General features: G+C 44.7%; 1 protein-coding gene and 1 pseudogene across 1 annotated transcript in view; both read right to left on the bottom strand.

The window, feature by feature from the left end:
• Positions 1-25,981, bottom strand: part of IGSF21 (immunoglobin superfamily member 21) — a 467,300-nt gene that overhangs the window by 177,439 nt on the left and 263,880 nt on the right. The window lies entirely within an intron of this gene.
• LOC149438217 (U2 spliceosomal RNA) lies at positions 8,330-8,445 on the bottom strand (annotated as a pseudogene).

Here is a 25,981-nt window from a genome sequence, read left to right on the forward strand (position 1 = left end):
TCTCCGCCTCTACCCACCCGAGCACCAATCCTTGGTTCAAAACCCTACCCACCTCCCAGTACCGTCCTTTTAGAGAATACGGAACCAAGTATAATTTTTTGTGGTGCTAAGTAATTTGTATGGAATTTGTTAATAACAAGAAAAGCATTAAAATACATACCCAGGAGCCAGCAACAATAGACCCACCCAAGTAACAATGGACCACTCGCAACAAAATATCCCTAGCAACAATAGATCTCCTCGTGCAAAATATCCCCTGGTCTCCACCTCTACCCACCCCCAAGCACCAATCCTTGGTTCTATACCCTACCCACCTCCCAGTACTGTCCTTTTAGAGAATACGGAACCAAGTATGATTTTTGTGTAATTTGTATGGAATTTGTTAATGATAACAAGAAAAGCATTAAAATAGATACCCAAGAACAAGCAACAATAGACCCCCCAAGCAACAATGGACCACCAGCAATAACATATCCCCCAATTCCCCAGCAACAATAGATCTCCTCGCGCCAGCATCAATGGACCCTGCAGCAGCCAGCAACAATAGATCTCTCCCCCAACAGTAGATCCCTCCCAGGACCAACTGACCTTTCCAGCAGTAATGGATCCCCTCCAGTGAGCAAAAATCTCCCCAATGGGGACACAGACAGCAATCATAACATGTAGAGAGCAGTGAGGTCACAACACCAGTGGAGATCCCTTTCATGTATTCTATCTACGTATTTATCTGTTTGACTGGCGTTCAGCTTTAATCACAGAAAAACAATCATGCAGTTGCCCATATCATCTGGTGAACCATATTTATCAAACTGGTGAATGGGGGATTCTGATTGGTTGCTGTGAACTATTGGTCAGTAGAACAAACTATGCTCCAGGGTGCCTTTGACTGCTTACTAGGCACCTTCCTCCCCCCCCCCCCCCCAGCATGAAGGATGAATATAAATCCAACAGTGGGTTCTATTCATCTCATGGGAGAGAACGGAACTCTTTTGATTAATGCCCAGCCTAAACACTCACATTTCCATCACAGACGACTTTGATGAATCAGCCGCAGATAAAATAAAAATGCATTTAGAATATTATCTCTCCCAAATGGAGTTTCATGAATCAAGCAGCAAAAGTGGGCTGAAAAATATCAGAATATCAGCAAAATATGGCTTTGAACCCATGAATTATGGGTAATAGGCAAAAAGAAAAATCACAGATAAAAAGCCAGCCAAACGATTTTCTTCCTTTACAAGAACTTAAAGAGAACAGATGATTATGTTATATTCTTTGAGGCCACAAGCTGCTACTCTTATGATATATAAAGAGACAGACTGGGACTGAAGAAAACACAGCGGCAAATCACCAGACTTTCTGAGACTGGAAATGGGGTGCATTGTAAGACGTGATGTCTTTAATACAGGATCTGCCCCATCTATGGTGCTGGACAAACTTTCATTGTTTCAGAGCGAAAAAAAAGGAACGAACACGATGCAAATGTGTTTACTGATACCGGATCAAGCTGCCCTATAGGCAACTACACTATATAGCCAAAAGGTTGAGGACAACCGAACATCACACCAGTACCAAGATTGTTGGCCATCCCATTCCAAAGTCATAGACATTTCTATGGAGTTGGCTCATCTTTGTGGTTATAACAGAGATCACTCTTCTAGGAAATTTTTCTACAAAAATTTGGAGTCAGTCATCTGGAATGTGTGCCCATTTGTGAGGTTATGTACTGATGCTGAATGAGAAGACCTGGCTCACAATCTGCTTTCAGTTCATCCGGAAGGTGTGTAGGTCTCTTGAGTTCCTTCACACCAAACTGGTAAAACCATGTCTTTATGGAGTTGGTCCAAACCAAACTATTTCTTTATGGAACTGATCCAAACCCGTCAAACCATGTCTTTATGGAGCTGATCCAAACCCGTCAAACCATGTCTTTATGGAGCCGGTCCAAATTGGTTAAGCCATGTCTTTATGGAGCTGGTCCAAACTGGTCAAACCATGTCTTTATGGAGCTTGTCCAAACTGGTCAATCCAGGCCTTTATGGAGCTGGTTCAAACTGGTAAAGCCACGTCCTTATGGAGCTGGCCTAAACTGGTCAAACCATGTCTTTATGGAGCTGGTCCAAACTGGTCAAACCATATCTTTATGGAGCTGGACCAAACTGGTCAAACCATATCTTTATGGAGCGGATCCCAACTGGACAAACTATGTCTTTATGGAGCTGGTCCCATTCAGTCAAACCATGCCTTTATGGAGCTGGTCCCATTTGGTCAAACCATGTCTTTGTGCAGCTGGACCAAACTGGTAAAACAATGTCTTTATGGAGCGGATCCAAACTGGTCAAACTTTGTCTTTATGGAGCTGGTCCCATTCAGTCAAACCATGTCTTTATGCAGCTTGTCCCATTCAGTTAAACTATGTCTTTATGGAGCTGGTCTCATTCAGTCAAACTATGTCTTTACAGAGCTGGCTTTGCGCACAGGGGCACAGTCATGCTGGAATAGAACAGGGTCTTTTGGAGCCGGTCCAAATTGGTTAAGCCATGTCTTTATGGAGCTGGTCTAAACTGGTCAAACCATGTCTTTATGGAGCTGATCCAAACTGGTCAAACCATATCTTTATGGAGCCGGTCCAAATTGGTTAAGCCATGTCTTTATGGAGCTGGTCCAAACTGGTCAAACCATGTCTTTATGGGGCTGGTCCAAACCATTCTTTATGGAGCTGGTCCAAACTGGTCAAACCATGTCTTTATGGAGCTTGTCCAAACTGGTCAATCCAGGCCTTTATGGAGCTGGTTCAAACTGGTAAAGCCACGTCTTTATGGAGCTGGTCTAAACTGGTCAAACCATGTCTTTATGGAGCGGATCCAAACTGGTCAAACCATGTCTTTATGGAGCTGGTCCCATTCAGTCAAACCATGTCTTTATGGAGCTGGTCCCATTTGGTCAAACCATGTCTTTGTGCAGCTGGACCAAACTGGTAAAACAATGTCTTTATGGAGCGGATCCAAACTGGTCAAACCATGTCTTTATGGAGCTTGTCCAAACCGGTCAATCCAGGCCTTTATGGAGCTGGTTCAAACTGGTAAAGCCACGTCTTTATGGAGCTGGTCTAAACTGGTCAAACCATGTCTTTATGGAGCGGATCCCAACTGGTCAAACCATGTCTTTATGGAGCTGGTCCCATTCAGTCAAACCATGTCTTTATGGAGCTGGTCCCATTTGGTCAAACCATGTCTTTGTGCAGCTGGACCAAACTGGTAAAACAATGTCTTTATGGAGCGGATCCAAACTGGTCAAACCATGTCTTTATGGAGCTTGTCCAAACCGGTCAATCCAGGCCTTTATGGAGCTGGTTCAAACTGGTAAAGCCACGTCTTTATGGAGCTGGTCTAAACTGGTCAAACCATGTCTTTATGGAGCGGATCCCAACTGGTCAAACCATGTCTTTATGGAGCTGGTCCCATTCAGTCAAACCATGTCTTTATGGAGCTGGTCCCATTTGGTCAAACCATGTCTTTGTGCAGCTGGACCAAACTGGTAAAACAATGTCTTTATGGAGCGGATCCAAACTGGTCAAACTATGTCTTTATGGAGCTGGTCCCATTCAGTCAAACCATGTCTTTATGCAGCTGGTCCCATTCAGTCAAACTATGTCTTTATGGAGCTGGTCCCATTCAGTCAAACCATGTCTTTACAGAGCTGGCTTTGCACACAGGGGCACAGTCATGCTGGAATAGAAAAGGGTCTTCATGAAATATTTATCACACGGTTGGAACAGCACAATTGTCTACAATTTTTTTTGCATGTTGTAGGAACAGCACCCTTTACTGCAGACAGAAATCAGTCATTTGGAGGGGTGGCCATGTAGGTATCAAAGTCCAGCCACATAGAATACAGTATGAACAATAAAGCCATACAGGTTCCACCAAACATTGTAAATATTACAGAGGCAATTAACAGGAAATCGGAGACCACATGCTATGATCTTCATACTGTACAGTCCAAATCTCATGAACCTGCAAAGAAAGTAGAGACTGCTATTGGCTATGTGATCTATGGGGAATATTGTGAACCCTCTGAGCAGTCACCACAAGTTTGTGATGGAACTACATCACATGCATACCAATATGTACCTAGAAGCAGTTTTGCATATGTGTTAAAATGTAATTTTCTTGCTTATTGCAACTATGACATTTTCAAATGCCCTCATCAGCATCCATTGACAAAGGACAACACTGTGCTACAAGCTGACACAAGACATCTACTCCAATGTAAACTGCGTCATTGACCTGAATGTAACACATACAGTAGCATTTCTGAAAAATTGAAAAGCAATGTACGACTCTGGCTCTGTGTAATTGAAGACTTTCCAATTGGGGGGGGGGGGAATACATTCTGTGACCTGACCAGTGCTTGCCCCTGATATGACGGGATCATTGTACTCCTTGTACCGCCGCCCCATACATAATTTTATATTTAATTATCTGGAGGAAGTGCTGTCTGCCCCCAGTACTGGAAACGCTCCACAAATCCAGAATTACAAATGATGCTTGGGTAAAAGCTCGAGTCCTTCATTTGGGAACAGAGTGTACCGATATTTGATATGAGTTTTTACCAAGCGGAACATCTTAATTTCTTATTAGTGCCGCATTCCCTTCAATGGCGTAGGAAACCTGCACATTATTATATTACTGGCTTCAGTGCCCTGAGAGCTATGATCCCAAATACATCTCATGATAATGTACAAAAAGTTCTGAAATGACTGTGAAACCATACAAACGATCACATTTTTGACAACTGAAGTGTCAGGTATGGTCAGTACATCCCACACGAGTATAGGGTCAGTCCACCCAAATTAAAAAATGTTTGGTAGATACCAGAAAGTTAAAGAATCTAATGGTTTATGTCTCCCAGAAACTTGGATGGCAAGATCAGGTCGAACATTCTGCTTTGGACATTAGGAAGGGCTCTCACCATGCCTAGGTTCATATGAACTATGGAAAACACCACATGAGGAGCTAAAACACTCCTGTCATAGCAGAAGTCATCTATAAGATGGGGCCGAGAGCTGGGAACTGTCAACGATCACTGGACCACCCCCAGGGATGTGTAATTACACACTTGGTCATTCAAACCAACAGGTTCCACTTAAAATATTACCTTTCAATCAACCACAATCATACCACAGCTCAAGGAACCCCTAGCGGCCTCTGAAGGAACCCTGGTAAAGAACTGCTGCTTTTTTTCTACCTAAACACTAGGAAACCAACGTTTCGGATGGAGATGGGCTTTGGGGTCAAAACTGGGACATCTTAAAGTGATTCTAAAGGCTTTTTTTTTTTAAGAAAAAAATAAACATGCCTGTACTTACCTGCTGTGTGCAGTGGTTTGGCAGAGCAGCCCGGGTACAAGCTCTCCTAGCCCCTTCCTTCTGTCATATTATATACAGTCATGGCCGAAATTGTTGGCACCCTTGATATTTTTCCTGAAAATCAAGTATTTCACACAAAAAAGGTATTGCATTAACACATGTTTTGCTATACACATGTTTATTCCCTTTGTATGTATTGGAACAAATATAAAACAGAGGCAGAAAAGCAAATATGACATAATGTCACACAAAACCCCAAAAATGGGCTGGACAAAAGTATTGGCACCCTTAACTTAATATTTGGTTGCACACCCTTTGGAAAACATAACTGAAATCAGTCGCTTCCTATAACCATCAATAAGCTTCTGACACCTCTCACCCGGAATTTTGGACCACTCTTCCTTTGCAAACAGCTCCAGGTCTCTCTTATTGGAAGGACACCTTTTCCCAACAGCAATTTTAAGATCTCTCCACAGGTGTTCAATGGGATTTAGATCTGGGCTCATTGCTGGCCACTTCAGAACTCTCCAGCGCTTCTTTGCCATCCATTTCTGAGTGCTTTTTGACGTATGTTTGGGGTCATTGTCCTGCTGGAAGACCCAGGATCTTGGACGCAAACCCAGCTTTCTGACACTGGGCCCTACAGTGCGACCCAAAATCCTTTGGTAATCCTCAGATTTCATGATGCCTTGCACACAGTCAAGGCACCCAGTGCCAGAGGCAGCAAAACAACCCCAAAACATCATTGAACCTCCACCATATTTTACCGTAGGTACTGTGTTTTGTTCTTTGTAGGCCTCATTCCGTTTTCGGTAAACAGTAGAATGATGTGCTTTACCGAAAAGCTCTATCTTGGTCTCATCTGTCCACAAGACGTTTTCCCAGAAGGCTTTTGGCTTACTCAAGTACATTTTGGCAAACTGTAGTCTTGCTTTTTTATGTCTCTGTGTCAGCAGTGGGGTCCTCCTGGGTCTCCTGCCATAGCGTTTCATTTCATTTAAATGTCGACGGATAGTTCGCGCTGACACTGATGCTCCCTGAGCCTGCAGGACAGCTTGAATGTCTTTGGAACATGTTTGGGGCTGCTTATCCACCATCCGGACTATTCTGCGTTGCAATCTTTCATCAATTTTCCTCATCCGTCCACGACCAGGGAGATTAGCTACAGTGCCATGGGTTGCAAACTTCTTGATAATGTTGCGCACTGTGGACAAAGGCAAATCTAGTTCTCTGGAGATGGACTTGTAACCTTGAGATTGTTGATATTTTGCCACAATTTTGGTTCTCAGGTCCTCAGACAGTTCTCGTCTCCTCTTTCTGTTGTCCATGCTTAGTGTGGCACAGACAGACACACAATGCAAAGGTTAAGTGAACGTCTCTCCTTTTTATCTGCTTTCAGGTGTGATTTCTATATTGCCCACACCTGTTACTTGCCCCAGGTGAGTTTACAGGAGCATCACATGCTTGTAACATTCTTATTTATCCGCAGTTGTGAAAGGGTGCCAATACTTTTGTCCAGCCCATTTTTGGAGGTTTGTGTGACATTATGTCGAATTTGCTTTCTTTCCTCCCTTTTTTTGTTTTGTCCCAATACACACAAAGGGAATAAACATGTGTATAGCAAAACATGTGTTAATGCAATACGTTTCGTGAGAAATACATGATTTCCTGGAGAAATATCAAGGGTGCCAACAATTTCGGCCATGACTGTATATATATATATATATTTGAAATGTATTTTGAAATATATTAAATACGGTCAAAATTGTAGTATTTCAGATATATGTCAATATATTTGAGAAAAATATTTTTAAAATATATTTTTGTTCCATATGGGCTGCCACTGTAGACAGTCTGATTGGACCAGTGCAGTTTTTGCTTACCATCCCCTTATCTGCTTGCTCCTGTCCCGGCAGCAAAAAAATGTGGATAAGTAAAAACTCCACATTTGCACAGTCCCGATCTAACTGGCAGTGGTGCCCCCGACACCACGATTCCGTGTCCCATCATGCCTCTGCCTTTGGGAATCAATCTGTCAGTTTTGCAATGCCTCATGGGACTTTTAGTTCTACAACAGCTGGAAGGCCACAGTTTCCCACCCCTTTTTTTTTTTTTTTAAGTCCGTAAACGTGCAACTATAAACGTAAAAACCCGTAAGTGTTCACAAAAAATGTGCAAGTGCAAAACACCACACGAAAAAGTGCACTTAGGGGTGTGCTGTGTCCTACCCCTAAAGGGGCTTGGACCACTTACCCTGATCCCCCGGGGCACGAAGCTCCTGACGGGGACAAGGTTCCCAATTGGTCCTCCTGGCCAAAAGGCCTGGTGGACCACCGTTCCTTGTGTCCAGCCGAAGCCAGACACACAGCACTTGGTCAGGGGGCTCTCCCGAAGAAAAGCCCCCTAGGGATCAGGGGAGGAAGGAACCAAAAGGCCACACATCCTCCCCCTAGACTTCAGGGTAGGCCCGATGACCCACACCCTCCATCCGTGAAAACACACGCATAAGTAACAGAAAAAGTGACAAACGTGGGAGGTGAAATAAATTAAATAAATAAATAGAAAAATAAAAAAGTGGTACCGTGCCAAATTGTGCACAGACCAGGCCCTGAGGCCCGTAGCAAAAATTGCCCTGGTCCTAGACAAAAGGCCTGGTCCTTAGGGCGCTGTGCAAAAAGAATGTAAAAACAGTGACCATGTGCCATGTTCACACAGTGGGGTCCCACACCCAGGTGTTACTAGTGGCACCCCTGAGAGCGTCTACTCAGGGGGCACCGAGTTTGCGGACTTTCTGCCTCCTCAGCCCCTGGCCAGACCAAGGTAGATCAGTCCAAATCAGGAGGTACTGGGTCTTTCCAGCTTTCCCAGAGGAATTACTCCCAAGGCCCCAGAACGAATCATGGCGCTCCCTGGTTTCTGTCCCTCCGGTACTAGCCTTCCGGACCCCCATCATACCAGTGAGGGTACTATACAACAGCCATCCCCGCAAAGCTAGAATGGCCGGGAGCACCCCCACTGGACACTGATAAGAACAGATACTACACTTGATCTTAGCCAAAAGGCCGAGAAGCCTTCCCACCCCTGGCCTAGGCCATCTTTTTGTAGAGCAACAATTCTTTTTTTTTTCAGATCCTCAGAGAGTTCTTTGCCATGAGGTGCCATGTTGAACTTCCAGTGACCAGTATGAGAGAGTGAGAGCGATAACACCAAATCTAACCCACCCGCTCCCCATTAACACCTGAGACCTTGTAACATGAATGAGTCACATGACATGGGAGAGGGAAAATGGCTAACTGGGCCCAATTTGGACCTTGTCACTTAGGGGTGGACTCACTTTTGTTGCCAGCGGTGTAGACATTAATGGCGGTGTGTTGAGTTATTTTGAGGGGACAGCAAATTTACATGTTATACAAGCTGTACACTGACTACGTCACATTGTAGCAAAGTGTCATTTCCTCAGTGTTGTCACATGAAAAGATAGAATCAAATATTGACACAAATGTGAGGGGGGGGGGGGACTCACTTCTGGGAGATACTGTAGATCCACGCTGGACCAATGTATATGAAAAAAATTGCCATACCTGGAATTCAGCCTCAAACTGCTTTAATCGCCCACCTACCTAATTTCTGTTTGACAAACCTGAACTACAAACTGCAAGCAAGGAATGACAACCAAAACAAAATTTATCGTGCTCCCAGTTCCCTACACTGAAAAGTCTGCACTCCGTTCTGCAATCTTCAGCCAATTCCTCGGCTTGTGCGGCACACAAATCCCTATGCGCTGCAGCCAAGAGGACCAAATACCTGTTTATTCTGCAAGAACAGAAATGAAATTCATTGATTAATTCCGTCTTAAGATGTCAATTCTCTGAATTAATGGAATTACTTGCTGTAATAAACGTTATTTAGGTTTTATTTAAGCTTGGAATTAGAGCTCTCGCATATCTGGAGCTTCATTATCCAGCTCAGTTGACAAGCGCAGAATTAAAGTAGACCTGTCATGAGAGAATTATGTGGGCTGCGATTGCTGACCTCTCCTTATAAGAGTGTTAGTTTCCTTCAGGCATTTTCTGAATGATTAAAAATAATTTGCACCCTTCCCCGGCTAGCTGATAAAAGGGATTTAAAGTGATATTAAACCCTCAGTTTTTCTAAGCACCTTCAGCAGCTGATTTAATCACTTAATGAATATGCAGATTAGTTATATTTTTGATGGGATATTGATGTCAGGACCAGGATCGGAACCCCATGACCTTTGCTGCATCTGGCAGTAGCTCTTGTTGCTGAGCTACCTAAGATGTTGGATAGTAGCCACTCTGATTCTTTGGACAATCCAGCCTTGTACTTGGTTTCTGGTGGACCTTGAATTCCTTGCTCATCCTTGAATTTCCTATTTAAGCCATGCCTTTGCATCACATACCTGGTGATGGAGGCCAATGGAGAGAAGGCTTCCCTTGCAGCTAAGTTCCGGACTCACCCTGAGAGTGGGACAGCGGGAGTCAGGCCCAAAGTTGCACAAGTCGCCTGTAGGAGCGCTGGTTGGTGGTCTAAACAGAAGCACAGCTGGTGCACGGAGATAGGTCTTGCATGGTATGCAAGCCCTTCCGGGATTTAGATGTTTACTGGGTAGTCGGTTCAAGCCAACGTCAGGTACCAGGTGGGAAATCAGAGCAGACGTAGTCAGATGGAATAGTGGAGGTCATACACAGAGGAGCGAGAGAGAGAGTATCCTTAAGCCAAGCCGAGGTCAGATCAGGGGTAAAGCAGGGTAGACAGATCCAGGAGCAAGCCGAGTCAGTAACAGGAAATCACGGGTCAAAGTCACAGGAAACAGGAACAGGGCATGGGAGGCTAGAGATCATCCAGCAACTTGAGGAAGTGATGAGCCTCCTTATAAAGGCCGCCTGGCACCAACCTGAGGCTGATGTGTCCTTCTGCGACTATGCAGAGTACTGGCGGAAATGCCAGATCTTCCAGAACTTCTGCCATGAACAGGACCCTGACATTTGCACTTCCTGTTTGCCAGATGATTGCGCCTTTCTCCAGCCAATAACTTGCTCTGGTCTCTCCTGCTGCTGTCCGTATCTTCACTATTATTCATTACCGACCTTGGTTTGTTCCTCGACTACAATTCCACTTGATCCCAATCTGCAACCACCAACCTTTGGCTTGTTTACGGACTACGCTTCAACTTGATCCCTACCTGCTATATTTGCTACTGGACCTCCGGCTTACTCATCCACCAGGATGACCTGCTTGTGTACTTCTCCAGCTGGTCGGTGAGAGCTTCCCTACTGTTATAGCTACCAGTCTCTGAGGGTATGGGTCAACCGCCAACAGTAACCCACACCCTCCTCCCAACCTCCCAGAGTGCCCCCCTGTCCCTGCAACACCCTCCAATATCTTACAGTGTTCCTGCAAAGTCCTGGAGAGACCCTCAGCACCCTTCAGAAACCCCATCTCCCACAGTGACCATTAGTCCCTTCTAGAAACCATATTCCCTATAAAGCCACCAAGTCTACTAACCCCCCCGCCCCCTTTGAACTGGAAACCCCCCACCCCAGTGACACCTAGTTCTATCCATAACTTTCCAGAATTTCTGGTACAATCATTTTTATTATAGTGCAATGCAAACAGTGCACAGAAATAATGAAGCATTGGGTTCAAGCACAGGGGATACGGATAACAAAGACAGCAGTACAATGTCAAGGTTTAAGTTCTAGGATATTAACAAAGCAAACTGGCCAACCCAACCAACAGGGCTGTGGCAGTCTCAAATGATGGGCCTTGAGGACCCAAACCAAGAACCTTAGGGGACACAAGGTCCAGGGGAGGAGGAAAGGGCAAGGGAGGGGTGGTAGGGGAGGGGAGGGAGAGCAGAGGGGGGGGGGGAGAAAGAAAAGAGGGGACAAAAGGGGGTGGGGGGGATTGAGGGAGTAGAGGGGGGAGGAAGGGAGAGCCTGAGAGAGGAAATATACAGTGTAGAGAAAAAGAGGAAGAAGAGCAGGAAAGAAAGTGAGAGAAAAGTTCTGCATGCTAGCAAGCGTTGAGTGACCGGAAGCGCCCATACTAGCCGGAGGCAGAGTTGGAAGGCCATATCGCCATAAGGGGTTCCAAACCTTGAGAAATTTGGGGTGGGTGTCATTAAGAATACTGGTCATTCTTTCATTGACCATTAGAGTAGTCAAAATGCTCTTCCCTTCTGCGAACCGGACTGAGGGTTTTTTCCCAAACTCTAGCTATTCCTCACTTGGCAGCTATAAACAGATACATGGCCAGTTTCTGCTTTTCGGAGAAGAGTCCTGGGATTGGACAACGAGGCAATGCGTGTCTAGCATCTTTGCGAAAAGGCACATAGAAGGGGGTCAACAGGAGGCCGAAGACCCTGGACCAGAAGCCCACCAAGTGGGGGTGGGACCACCAAGTGTGGATGTCAAACTTTCTTATACCTTTATTGTGGATATGTAGGTTTTGTAAGAATTTTCCAGGCCCTGGTCTCCTGGTCTAGAACACGTGGGCTCCTTCCATCACAGAAAACAGGTAGCTAGAATAACGCTTTAATAAAATTCATATAAAATTCATAAAAAGCTATGTTTTTACTATGAACATTATTTAATGGAAATCACATTTTTCAGATCTATCAAAGATTCAAATTTACAGACACTGCTGTATTTTAAGCAGCTTGCGGCATACATTGACATAGATTTATTAGCCCTTAAAATGATGAGAATTTACCGCTAACCAGAGGTCAAAGTAAACTATAAAAAGCCAATATGAAAATATTTTTTATTTCTAAGGAATGATATCCACGAATGTAAAATCCTTCATTGACTACATGCAGAATAAAGTGATCTTGTGCTCCCTTTAAACATCCAGTCACAGTGGAAATAAAAACAGACTGTTGCTTGCCCATAAGAGGATGGATTCAAAAGTGTAGTTTGAAGTTTGAGGGCCCCAATGCAAAAGTTGACCTGGGCCCCCTCCCCACAGGGTGGGCAGGTCCTCCCGACTTCCAGATTCACATACAATCCCACCACTTTCATCTGGCAGCTCAGCGGGTGGCCTGCCTGACCCTACATTCAAGTAACAAAGTGGGCATGCTCTACTCCTTTACAGCATCAACACATATGGGCAGCACAGTGGCTAAATGGTTAGAACATCCACCTGTCAGGGCAGGGGCCGAGGAACGGACAGGCAGGCCTAACAATGTAACGCACTGGCTGACGACAACCACCACCCGTAGACCGAAGTCCCTCAGGGCGCGGATTCTAAGTCCCAGGCTGCCCTTCACCAGGGCCCCTGATGGTGGGGATGGACTTGACGCAGCCAGGAACCAGGTCGCGGCCCCCGAGGCACCTCAGCTGCGGTAATGGCCGCCGCCAATGGCGTGTAGCTGGTGGAAGAGACAAAAGAGTAGTCAGACAGGCCGGGTCAACAACAACAGGACAAAACAGTACAGGACAGCAGACGAGAATTACAGGTCACGAGCCGGGTTCAGCAACAGAGGGTCAGATCAAAGGAGAATACAAAGAATAGTCGAGTCACAAGCCGAATCAGATACCAGGAGAGTCACGAGAGTCAGAACAGAGTAATAGCAACACAAAGACACAAGACACAAGTGCAAAGAGCATGTGTGGACCACAGGCTTATATTTCATCAGCCACACCCCTCTGGGGGATGGACCTCAGAGACCTGAAGGCATAAAAGGATTCCCATCATGCACAGCAGAAATCCAAGATGGACGCCAGCACATGGAGTAACATAACCTCACGAAAAAGGTAGGACCTTGACACCACCTGGCAGTACTAGGGACGTTGGTTCGAATCCCTAAAATGTCACCACCTGCCTGCAGTTTGCATGTTCTCCCTGTGCCTTGGTAGGCTTCCTCTGGGTACTCCGGTTTCCTCCGACACTCCAAACTCCTATCTGCAGCTCAAACTCCTTATCTACCTACATCTTGTCAGGAAGTTCCCAGTGTTAGACTGACAGCAGCACAGAAGACTCTTACTTAGCTAATGATGCTGCCACACCCAGTCTAAGGGATGCTGTACAGGATGTTGCAGGATATCAAGAAAGATTACAGTATTTAGCCAAACTGTAGAAACAAATAGGATGATTGCTATTTATTCCATAACTTCTTTCCCTTTCATCTTGGATAAAGTGTGGAGTAGTTGTAGGCGACCCCACTGGAGTGTTTTCCCCCTCACTCCCTGACACAAGGATAAGAAATGTGGTCTGCGGTGCTCACCAGGACCTTCTCCTGAAATTCTGATATGAGATTAGAGGCCAACTTGCATTCCAGATATTTCAGGGTTGGCTCTGGCGGTTTGTAGAAATGTTTTTTGGGTCAAAGTCACGATGAGAAACAAGGGACAGCTCTGTTGGGTTTCATCATTAATAAAAAGGGATTTGCTCAAACTCTGGAACCCAAGGTTATGGGGGCAAGTATGCATCTGGGAATGTTAGGACCTAAGCCTATGGATTCCCAGGTGAGAAGGAGAGAAGACTAACAAGCCCTGTTTGAAACCTTCTCTGTTTTTATGGAAAGGAGTCATGGGGCCCTCCTCGAAAAGATGAATGATGTTTAGAGTATTAATCCAATTGTCTCTCCCTTCTTTTGTGATCATAAAGCCCATTTTGTCTACAACATTTTGGGACACTATTTCACCCACTGAGAACAATGATGGGGCAATATTCTTCCCAATGATACCAAGATCGGGCGTTATTCCTCCAACTGATACCATTGATGGGGCACTATTCATCCCAATGATAGCAATGATGGGGCACTATTCCTCCCAATGATGGGGCACTATCACTCCCACTGATACCAAGATGGGGTACTATTCCTCCCACTGACACCAATGATGGGGCATTATTCCTCCAACTGATACCATTGATGGGGCACTATTCATCCCCAATGACACCAAAGATGGGGCACTATTCCTCCCAATGATGGGGCACTATTCCTCCCAATTACACCAAAGATGGGGCACTATTCCTCCCAATGATGGGGCACTATTCCTCCCACAGATACCATTGATGGGGCACTATTCATCCCCAATGACACCAAAGATGGGGCACTATTCCTCCCAATGATGGGGCACTATTCCTCCCACAGATACCAATGATGGGGCACGATTCCTCCCACCGACACCAATGATGGGGCACGATTCCTCCCAATGATACCAATGATGGGGCACTATTCATCCCACTGATACCAATGATGGGTTCTATTCCTCCCACTGATACCAAGATGGGGTACTATTCCTCCCACTGACACCAATGATGGGGCACTATTCATCCCACTGATACCAATGATGGGTTCTATTCCTCCCACTGATACCAATGATGGGTTCTATTCCTCCCACTGATACCAATGATGGGTTCTATTCCTCCCACTGATACCAAGATGGGTTCTATTCCTCCCACTGATGTCAAGATGGGTTCTATTCCTCCCACTGATACCAAGATGGGTTACTTTTCCTCCCACTGATACCATTGATGGGGCACTATTCATCCCAATGATATCAATGATGGGGCACTATTCATCCCAATGATGGGGCACTATCTTTCCTCTTATTGACCCACAGGTGCTATGTAGCTTTTTACTCCCTTTCTGTCATCTCCAACCAGTCTGCCCATTCTCCTCTGACATCAACAAGGCATTTTCCTTCACACAACTGCCACTAACTGGATATTTTCTCTTTTTCGGACCCTTCTCTGTAAACCCTAGAGACGGTTGAGCGTGAAAATCCCAGTAGATCAGCAGTTTTTGAAATACTCAGACCAGCCCATCTGGCACCAACAACTATGCCACATTCAAAGTCACTTAAATCCCCTTCCTTCTCCATTCTGGTGCTCAGTTTGAACTTCAGCAAGTCATCCTCACCATGTCTAGATGTCTAAATGTATTGAGTTGTTGCCATGTGACTGGCTGCTTAGCAATTTGTGTTCTCAAGCGATTGAACAGGTGGACCTAATAAAGTGGCCGGTGAGTGTATGTCAGCACATGAGAACATCTGCCCACAACAACACGTGAACCATAGAAGAAGACTTTTTTTTTTCTTATTTTCTTTTCCTACTTCCCATTTAGCTTTTGTAAACTACGAATGTAAGGAGTCGATTTAGACCACGTCTGGGAGCTTCACTCGGAGGGTTTCACAGCAGCATGTTGGAGCCATTTAATCCCATAACATGGTGTAATTGCATCTTGTTATAAGAGATTACCTGAAGCTCCTGGAACAGCCCAAACTAAGGTAGTTCTCCTCTCAGTCTCATCTGCAGAAAAGGGAATTTAAAATGCCTGAAGGATATTAATAAGTAAGCGGGCGAAAAGCATTTTTCAGAGTAATAGATGTGCCAGAGCGAGATCCAGGCTTCAAAGCTAAAAAAAATGAAGAAGGAAATGCCGGCTGTACGGGTTCACAGCGGAAGGGTCAAGCTCAGGAAAGTACCTTAACATGCTGCTGGTATCTAGACAAACCAGCAGAAGGACTCAGGAAATTGAAAATCATATCTGGAGATCACACGGAGTGACAAGAACCGCGAACGCAGGTAACGTGGGAGAAAAGTGTGGGAGAGGAACGCATTTCCTGTATGGAACAAGTTGGATGAGCGGACTTTGTTTCAGTCAAAGAATTGTCTCTTCTTTCTGGCTTTGTCACATTGAATAATATGTAGCTAAATCATGGCTCTTTGGTTTATTAAACCCCCATAAAAGAAATGGAATGAATGCTGTGAGCTCTTAACTGCCATTTGATGATGTCATATCATGTCATTCTTCGCTACATTGTTATGTATATTGGAACTCTTAATCTTCACAATGTAATGTTCACAATATTGACATGAATATTGGTGTGACATCAACTGGCATCCATTCCATATCTTTTATGGTGTAACGGAACCGGACCCCAACTGCACTCGGGTATTTCCGTTAAACTCCCGCTTCCCTGTCCGAACACCGACCACGGACACCACCGCTGACCATACAAGACAGGTCTCTTGGCTCTAATAACCCCTGCCATGGAAGGGGTAGGGCGATGGGGGCAGAGGATGGAAGATTTCGAATAAATCTGTAGTCATCAGCAACAGGGACACATTGCATCGACTGTATGTCCCTTGCAACGGAACTGACCCCAGACTGCACTTGGGTATTTCCATTAAACTCTCGCTTCCCTGTCCGAACACCGACCACGGACACCACCGCTGACCATATAAGACGAGACAACACCAGTCTTGAAGGAAACCAGGAAATAGACTACTTTATTTTAAAACAGATACAAGATATATACATGCAAGGGAACAACCCCCCCTCCCTGCATAAGGACACAGGGCAGGGCAAACCAAATCTAGCAACAAGAGACACATCAGCAGACACCCCCCACCAAGCCAATACACAAACACATACATCCCATAACAGTTTTCTCCCAAGCAATAGAACAATGGAATGCAACCACGTGGCATTAAACAATGAACAACCCCCCACCTCAATATTAGGACAGATCACCCTGTGCCCCTAACAGGCACAGGGTGACTTACACATAAGAGGGATATGGGGAGCTGAGACAGGGGTCTCCCCACCCCTCCAAAGCGAGCTGTGTTATATGGCCCCTTCACCCAAAGTGACTCCCATCACATATGGGGTTCCATTTTTCTCTCTTCATCTAACGAGCTGCTAATGTCTAGGTATGTTCAGGTCTTTTCAACCTGATTACCCCGGGGAAACCCTTTTAAATAGTTTTCTGCAATTAAGGAACCCCTGTCCAAAATGATATCCACAGTTCATAGGACGTTAGTTTGTTCAATAACCTGTAAATAGAGGAATGAGTCAAAGAATAAAGAAATTGGTGTATCAAGAGGATCTGATAGAGAAGATCCTTTTACAACACCTCCCCGTTCTATACAATACATTATTTTCAATAATAATCATGAGAATAATCGTGGCCAGAAAAGAAACAGACTGTAAAGAGCAAAGCGTCCCCTCACATTAGTGGTCAGTGGAGAAGTGTCACCTTACATTGGTGGTCAGTAGTGAAGTGCCTGCTTACATTGGTGGTCAATGGATAAGTATCCCCTTATATTGGTGTTCAGTGGAGAAGTGCCTCCTTATATTGGTGGCTAGGGGAGAAGTGTCCCCTTACTTTGGTGTTCAGTGCAGAAGTGCCTCCTTATATTGGTGGTCAATGGAGACGTGCCCCTTATATTGGTGGTCAGTGAAGTGCCCCTTATATTGAAAGTTCAGTGGAGAAGTGCCCCCTTACATTGATGGTCAAGGGAGACGTGCCCCCTTACATTGGTGGCCAAAGGAAAAGTGCCCCCTTACATTGGTGGCCAAAGGAAAAGTGCCCCCTTACATTGGTGGCCAAAGGAAAAGTGCCCCTTTACATTGATCAGGGGAGAAGTATCCCGTTACATTGTTCAGGGGAAAAGTATCCCCTTATATTGGTGGTCAATGGAGAAGTGCCCCTTATATTGGTGGTCAATGGAGAAGTACCCCCTTATATTGGTGGTCAGTGGAGAAGTGCCCCCTTACATTGATGGTCAGTGGAGAAGTGTCCCCTTATATTGGTGGTCAGTGGAGAAGTGCCCCCTTATACTGGTGGTCCATGGAGATGTGCCCCTTATATTGGTGGTCAATGGAGAAGTAACCCCTTATAATGGTAGTCAGTGGAGAAGTGCCCCCTTACATTAGTGTTCAGTGGAGAAGTGCCCTCTTACATTGATGGTCAATGGAGGAGAGCCCCCTTACATTGGTGGTCAATGGAGAAGTGCCCCCTTACATTGGTCAAGGGAGAAGTATCCCCTTATATTGGTGCTCAATGGAGAAGTGCCCCCATATATTTTTGGTCAATGGAAAAGTGCCCCCATATTTTGGTGGTCAATGGAGAAGTGCCCCCTTATATTGGTGGTCAGTGGAGAAGTGCTTCCTTATATTGGTGGTCAGTGTAGTGCCCCCTTTCATTGGCAGTCCGTAGATAAGTGCCCCCTTTCATTGGCAGTCAGTAGATAAGTGCCCCTTTGGTGGTCAATATAGAGGTGACCCTTAACACTAGATATCAGTGGAAATTTGATGGTCGGTGTAGATGGGAGATCAAACCACCACTACTCAAGGAAGCCCTAGCAACCTCTAGAGCACCCTTTCTTAACCTTTTAACACAGAGGAACCCTTGAAATAACATTCTGGTCCAAGGGAACCCCTGCTAAAAATGTATTTCTACAACACACATTAGTGTGATGGTCAGTGGGGAGAACACTCAGATCAATGGTGTCAGTGGGAGCTTATCTGAGAGGCAGAATTTGCTCATTGCTCAAGAAACCCCTATCAACTCCTGGAGGAGCTCTAAGGTTCCATGGAACCCTAGTTGAGAAACCCTGCTCTAGAGGAACCCTAGGGTTCTAGAAAACCTTGGTTCAGAAAGGCTGGCCTGCACTGCACGGCCAAAATTTGTGAACACTTGACCATTACACATATGTGAGCTTTTGGATGTCCCATTCCAAAACCAGAAGCATTCAGAGTTTCCCCCTTTAAGTTTTATAACAGCCGCTTTTCTGGGAAGACTTTACACAAGATTTAGGAATGTGATTGTGGGAATTTGCTCATTGCTCAAGAAACCCCTATCAACTCCTGGAGGAGCTCTAAGGTTCCATGGAACCCTGGTTGAGAAACCCTGCTCTAGAGGAACCCTAGGGTTCTAGAAAACCTTGGTGAATGTGATTGTGGGAATTTGTGCCCATTCAGCCAAAAGAGCATTTGCGAGGGCAGGTACTGATAGTTGGATGAGAAAACCTGGCTCCCAATCTGTAATTCAAATTATCCCGAAGATGCTTAGTAGGGTTGAGGCAATGCCAAGCCTGGCTCACCAAGTGAAGATGCAGAACTGTGGCCCCCCGCTGTTGGTGCATGTTGTAGATGGACATAACACCCTGTGTGCTCTGGTGGAACCTGTTCTTCTCACGCCCATGCTCCAGATGCCCAACGTTGACATGAAGGGTGCACTATGCATGCATGTCCATTTGCTCGCGTTCTATAAACTGAAACTGTTTAGAAGTTGCATTAACCCCAAAGATTTTCAGATATAAATATAAATGTATTCTATGCGTGGTAGCATTCCCATAATCCCACACACAAGAAGTCCCACTCAAAAAGTCCAGGTCTAATGCAGGCCATAGATGGGTCGAAAATCGGCCGATTTTTCGGTCAAAAATAAAATCGGCCAATTTTCGGATCGTTAGTGGGCTAATTGTTCGGCCGTTTTTCGGTATTTTGGCAGATTTTTTTTATCAGTAAAGTTGTAAAAAAAAAATCGGCTGATTGGCCGATTTTCGCGGCAATGATGGGCATTTCGGCCGATCTTTTTACCGATAAAAAAATCTGCGCATGAGCCGTGACCTGCAAGAGGAAGACAAAAAGAAGAGGAAAAAAAAAAAAAGAAGAGGATGAAGAAGAGGATGAACAAGAAGAGGATGAAGAAGAGGAAGAAGAAGAAGATGAGGATGAAGAAGAGGAAGAAGAGGAAGAAGAGGATGAAGAAGAGGAAGAAGTAGAAGAAGAGGATGAAGAAGAGGAAGCAGAAGAGGAAGAAGAAGAGGATGATGAAGAAGAAGAGGATGATGAAGAAGAAGAGGATGAAGATGAAGAAGAGGATGAAGAAGAGGAAGAAGAGGATGAAGAAGAAGAAGAGGATGAAGAAGAGGAAGAAGAGGATGAAGAAGAAGAGGAAGATGAAGAAGAGGATGAAGAAGAGGATGAAGAAGAAGAAGAAGAGGATGAAGAAGAAGAAGAGGATGAAGAAGAAGAGGATGAAGAAGAAGAGGATGAAGAAGAAGAGGATGAAGAAGATGAAGAAGTACAGGGAGAAGAGGATGAAGAAGAAGAAGAGGATGAAGAAGAAGAAGAGGATGAAGAAGAAGAGGATGAAGAAGAAGAGGATGAAGAAGATGAAGAAGTACAGGGAGAAGAGGAAGCAGAAGAAGAAGAGGATGAAGAAGAAGAAGAGGATGAAGAAGAGGATGAAGAAGTAGAAGAAGCAGAAGAAGAAGAAGCAGAAGAAGATGATGAAGAAGAAGATGATGAAGAAGATGAAGAAGAGGATGAAGATGATGAAGAAGATGAAGAAGAGGATGAAGAAGAAGAGGAGGATGAAGAAGAAGAGGAAATCCAGTCTGGCAAAAAGTGTCCCTGCAGAGAGCTCCGCTATTTCTTTGACAGTTCCTTGACATTTATTGTGGCTGCAACAATGTATCTATTTGTTTCCGAATAAAAACACCTGTATCCTAAATGGATACAAATAGATACATTGTTGCAGCCGCTATAAATGTCAAGGAACTGTCAAAGAAATAGTGGAGCTCTCTGCAGGGACACTTTTTGCCAGCTGTAGACGGGATGAAAATCGGCCGATTTTTTTTTACCGTTGCTGGTAACGTCGGCTGCTTGAACGACCAATTTTTCGTTTTTTTAAAGAAAAATGGGCCGATTTTCGACCCATCTATGGCCTGCATAAGTCTCCACCACACCAGTAACGGGCAGAGACCCCAACATACTTCCCTAGTCACTTCATCCTGAAGGGCCATGCTGTCTACAAAGGGTGCCATCCGCTGCCTGAAGATAAATCTTTGAATAATTTATGTTAAGTGCTAATTTAACCGTATTTCCATCTCTATTGATGATCTTTCTGACAGCAGAAGCTTTTAAGTACCAAAATCAGGAAGATTTGCAGGTTCTGGACCAGAAAATGACATTTTAATGGAAAAACACAGCCTTCAATGAACGAGGCTCCATTTGTCAATTAATCCACCGATGGCTTAAAGTCAGGAGGGAAATAATAGCAAGCCTGGCAAGTTTGGGGAGCTGTGGGAGCGTGGATGCAGGAGGACCGGGATGGGACGGTGTTGTAGATCCATGGAAACTGGGCAAGGAGAACGAAAATGTTCCTTCAAGAGATATTTGGGAGGTTTTTCCCCTTTAGGGTTAAGTGACAAGGTCTCCTAAAATCCCATTGTCCAGGCCACCTGCACCCCTCCCACTGCTCTGTGGCTCTGTAGGACCCTGAGTTGCTGGTGTTTCTGGAGTATGGAGGAGCACAGGACCTCCTCCTATGATGCACAGGACAGACCTTCCGGTCAATTGCCAGGCATGACCGCCATCATGTGAGAAGTAGTGGTGCACTGAAATGACAATTCTGGTGCCGAAACCAAAAATTCAGGATGCACTTGGCCGAAAACTGGAACCGAAACGGACAGTTTTTATTTTTTTTAATTTAAATTTAGTTCATGTGGATGGAAATTTTGCATTGAAGTCACTATGGGCTGTTTTTGCATGATAGTCTATGAGAAGCAACTTTGCATGAAAGTCTATGAGACGTGATTTTGCACTGAAGTCACTAGGGGGCATTTTTGCATTGAAATCGATGGGATCAAGTTTTTGCATGAAAGTCTATGAGATGCGACTTTGCATGAAAGCCTATGAGATGTGATTTTGCATTAACGTCACTAGGGGCGGTTTTTGCATTGAAGTCAATGGGGACTCGTTTTTGCATGAAAGACTATGAGACGCGATTTTGCACTGAAGTCACTAGGGGGCATTTTTGCATTGAAATCAATGGGATCTAGTTTTTGCATGAAAGTCTATGAGATGCGACTTTGCATGAAAGCCTATGAGATGTGATTTTGCATTAAAGTCACTAGGGGCGTTTTTTGCATTGAAGTCAATGGGGACTCGTTTTTGCATGAAAGACTATGAGACGCGATTTTGCACTGAAGTCACTAGGGGGTGTTTTTGCATTGAAGTCAATGGGGACTCGTTTTTGCATGAGTCTATGAGACACGATTTTGCATTGAAGTCACTAGGGGGCGTTTTTGCATGATAGTCTATGAGACGCAACTTTGCATGAAAGTCTATGAGACGTGATTTTGCATTGAAGTCACTGGGGGGCATTTTTGCATGATAATCTATGAGACGCAACTTTGCATGAAAGTCTAATGAGACGTGATTTTGCATTGAAGTCACTAGGGGGCATTTTTGCATTGAAGTCACTAGGGGGCATTTTTGCATTGAAATCAATGGGGACTCGTTTTTGCATGAAAGTCTATGAGACACGATTTTGCACTGAAGTCACTAGGGGGCGTTTTTGCATGATAGTCTATGAGACGCGACTTTGCATGAAAGACTACGAGACACGATTTTTGCATTGAAGTCACTAGGGAGTGTTTTTGCATGATAGTCTATGAGACACGACTTTGCATGAAAGCCTATGAGATGTGATTTTGCATTAAAGTCACTAGGGGCGGTTTTTGCATTGAAGTCAATGGGGACTCATTTTTGCACGAAAGACTATGAGAAGCGATTTTGCATTGAAGTCACTAGGGGGTGTTTTTGCATGAAAGTCTATGAGACGTGTCTTGGCATGAAAGTCTGTAAGACATGACTTTGCATTGAAGACACGAGGGGGAATTTTAGCATGAAAGTCTATGAGACGTGACTTTGCAAGCATCGGCACTTTTCCTATTGGCAAAATGCTGATAACATTATTTTCGGATGATATGTTTCAGCCGCGGATATATATCGGTGCATCCCTAGTAAGAAGGTCATCATATAGCTAGACTTGTTTCAGTTCCCGCATCCATTCAACATGGGAAGGTACACATATAAGTGGGTTATAAAGTGGACCTGTGGCCTGGCAATCGACATTCAGTTACTAACACATTCTTAAAGGCTAACTCCACCTTTTTCACTTTTGCATTGAAGTCACTAGGGGGCGTTTTGCATGATAGTCTATGAGACGCAACTTTGCATGAAAGTCTATGAGACGTGATTTTTCATTGAAGTCACTAGGGAGCTTTTTTGCATTGAAGTCAATGGGGACTCGTTTTGCATTCTTAAAGGCTAACTCCACCTGGTGCACCATGTTTCACCTATATTTAGGGCGCAACATGGCATAAAAGGGGAGATCCCCACCCCAAAGTACCTTTCCCTATGACAATGGGGGGGGGGGGGTTTCTTCTCTCGCACAACAGAAGTCACTCTTGAAAAAAGCATGGATGTGGAGGATCCAGGAATAAATGAACTAGAGCAGACGGACTTGTAGTTCTCAATGGAATATGAGAATGCTCATCACCGAACTGGCAGCCCATAGACATCCCTTCAGCTGTCCAAACTGAAAGCCAGTACCTGCGTACGTACAGGGAGCTGGAAGACAAGTCTGCAGTAGCCAGGCATTGCACCCGTGATCGCGAGCGCAGGGTCCTATGGGGGAAAAAAAAATAATACATGTACATTTTTTTTTTCCCCTGAACATACATAAGCATTTTGTTCATTTCTAAAAGGTGGACTTTGCTTTTACCAACCAGTAAATGAGTTTTAAAGCAAGCCATCACCGACCTCGGAAGCTGCAGACACTGTGGAATAATTCATCCTCAATGATCACAGCAGAAGATGATCAGAATGGAAAATATTTATGATCAAGCTGGTATGGTTTAAAGTGGTTCTAAAGGTCCAAGGTTTTTTTAATTAATGTAGTCTATGCATTATGGAAAAAACAAAAATTTTGGGTGCAACTCCCCTCCCAGTCCCTTCTAATACTTACCCGAGCCTTAACTCAATCCAACAATGTGTATGAGAGCAGCGGCTCTCCCCGGTCCCCCTCTCCTCATTGATTCACACAGCAGCAGCAGCCATTGGCTCCTGGTGCTGTCAATCACCACCGGTGAGCCAATGGGGGGAGAGCGGGAGGGAGGGGAGCCGTGCTCTGCGTGTGAATGGACACACAGAGCGCAGTTCAGGAGCGAGCCTTCTCGAGTGCCCCTATAGCAAGAGGCTTGAAGCCAGGACCGCAGGCAGGGGACCTAAAAAGGAAGAGGACCGGGGCTGCTCTGTGTAAAACCATTACACAGAGCAGATAAGTATTAAAAAAAAAAAGAAATTTTTCCTTTAGAATCACTTTAAAGAAATATATTTCTACCCACAGACGGCTTCCCATTGATCTTGTAGACGGCCTTGTTCACACTAGTGCCATTTCAGATGCGACTTGAGTCACACAAAACCGCATGACGAAGGAAATCACATTATCTTCAAAAGTGCCCCATTCATATCAATGCGACGGAGCACGGAGCGACTTTTGAAAAGGTTCTTGTACTTCCTTGGTGTGGTTCCAGCTTGAATTTGGCCCCATAGATCAGGTCAAAATCGCACCACCTGTGAACCAGGCCTTAAGCTACAAGCCGCCATTTTTTTTTTAAACCGAAAATTGAAGCCAAGATCTAATAGTGGGCTACACAGCTAAGTGAAGGGTATCACATACTAATAGTGGGCTACACAGCTAAGTGAAGGGTATCACATACTAATAGTGGGCTACACAGCTAAGTGAAGGGTATCACATACTAATAGTGGGCTACACAGCTAAGTGAAGGGTATCACATACTAATAGTGGGCTACACAGCTAAATGAAGGGTATCACATACTAATAGTGGGCTACACAGCTAAGTGAAGGGTATCACATACTAATAGTGGGCTACACAGCTAAGTGAAGGGTATCACATACTAATGGTGGGCTACACAGCTAAGTGAAGGGTATCACATACTAATAGTGGGCTACACAGCTAAGTGAAGGGTATCACATACTAATAGTGGGCTACACAGCTAAGTGAAGGGTATCACATACTAATGGTGGGCTACACAGCTAAGTGAAGGGTATCACATACTAATAGTGGGCTACACAGCTAAGTGAAGGGTATCACATACTAATAGTGGGCTACACAGCTAAGTGAAGGGTATCACATACTAATGGTGGGCTACACAGCTAAGTGAAGGGTATCACATACTAATAGTGGGCTACACAGCTAAGTGAAGGGTATCACATACTAATAGTGGGCTACACAGCTAAGTGAAGGGTATCACATACTAATGGTGGGCTACACAGCTAAGTGAAGGGTATCACATACTAATAGTGGGCTACACAGCTAAGTGAAGGGTATCACATACTAATAGTGGGCTACACAGCTAAGTGAAGGGTATCACATACTAATGGTGGGCTACACAGCTAAGTGAAGGGTATCACATACTAATAGTGGGCTACACAGCTAAGTGAAGGGTATCACATACTAATGGTGGGCTACACAGCTAAGTGAAGGGTATCACATACTAATAGTGGGCTACACAGCTAAGTGAAGGGTATCACATACTAATAGTGGGCTACACAGCTAAGTGAAGGGTATCACATACTAATAGTGGGCTACACAGCTAAATGAAGGGTATCACATACTAATGGTGGGCTACACAGCTAAGTGAAGGGTATCACATACTAATAGTGGGCTACACAGCTAAGTGAAGGGTATCACATACTAATGGTGGGCTACACAGCTAAGTGAAGGGTATCACATACTAATAGTGGGCTACACAGCTAAGTGAAGGGTATCACATACTAATAGTGGGCTACACAGCTAAGTGAAGGGTATCACATACTAATAGTGGGCTACACAGCTAAGTGAAGGGTATCACATACTAATAGTGGGCTACACAGCTAAGTGAAGGGTATCACATACTAATAGTGGGCTACACAGCTAAATGAAGGGTATCACATACTAATAGTTGGCTACACAGCTAAATGAAGGGTATCA

This window comes from Staurois parvus, unplaced genomic scaffold (assembly GCF_062004578.1).
Source record: "Staurois parvus isolate SC_StPar_1 unplaced genomic scaffold, SC_StPar_1.0 ptg001206l, whole genome shotgun sequence".
NCBI classification, from domain to species: domain Eukaryota; kingdom Metazoa; phylum Chordata; class Amphibia; order Anura; family Ranidae; genus Staurois; species Staurois parvus.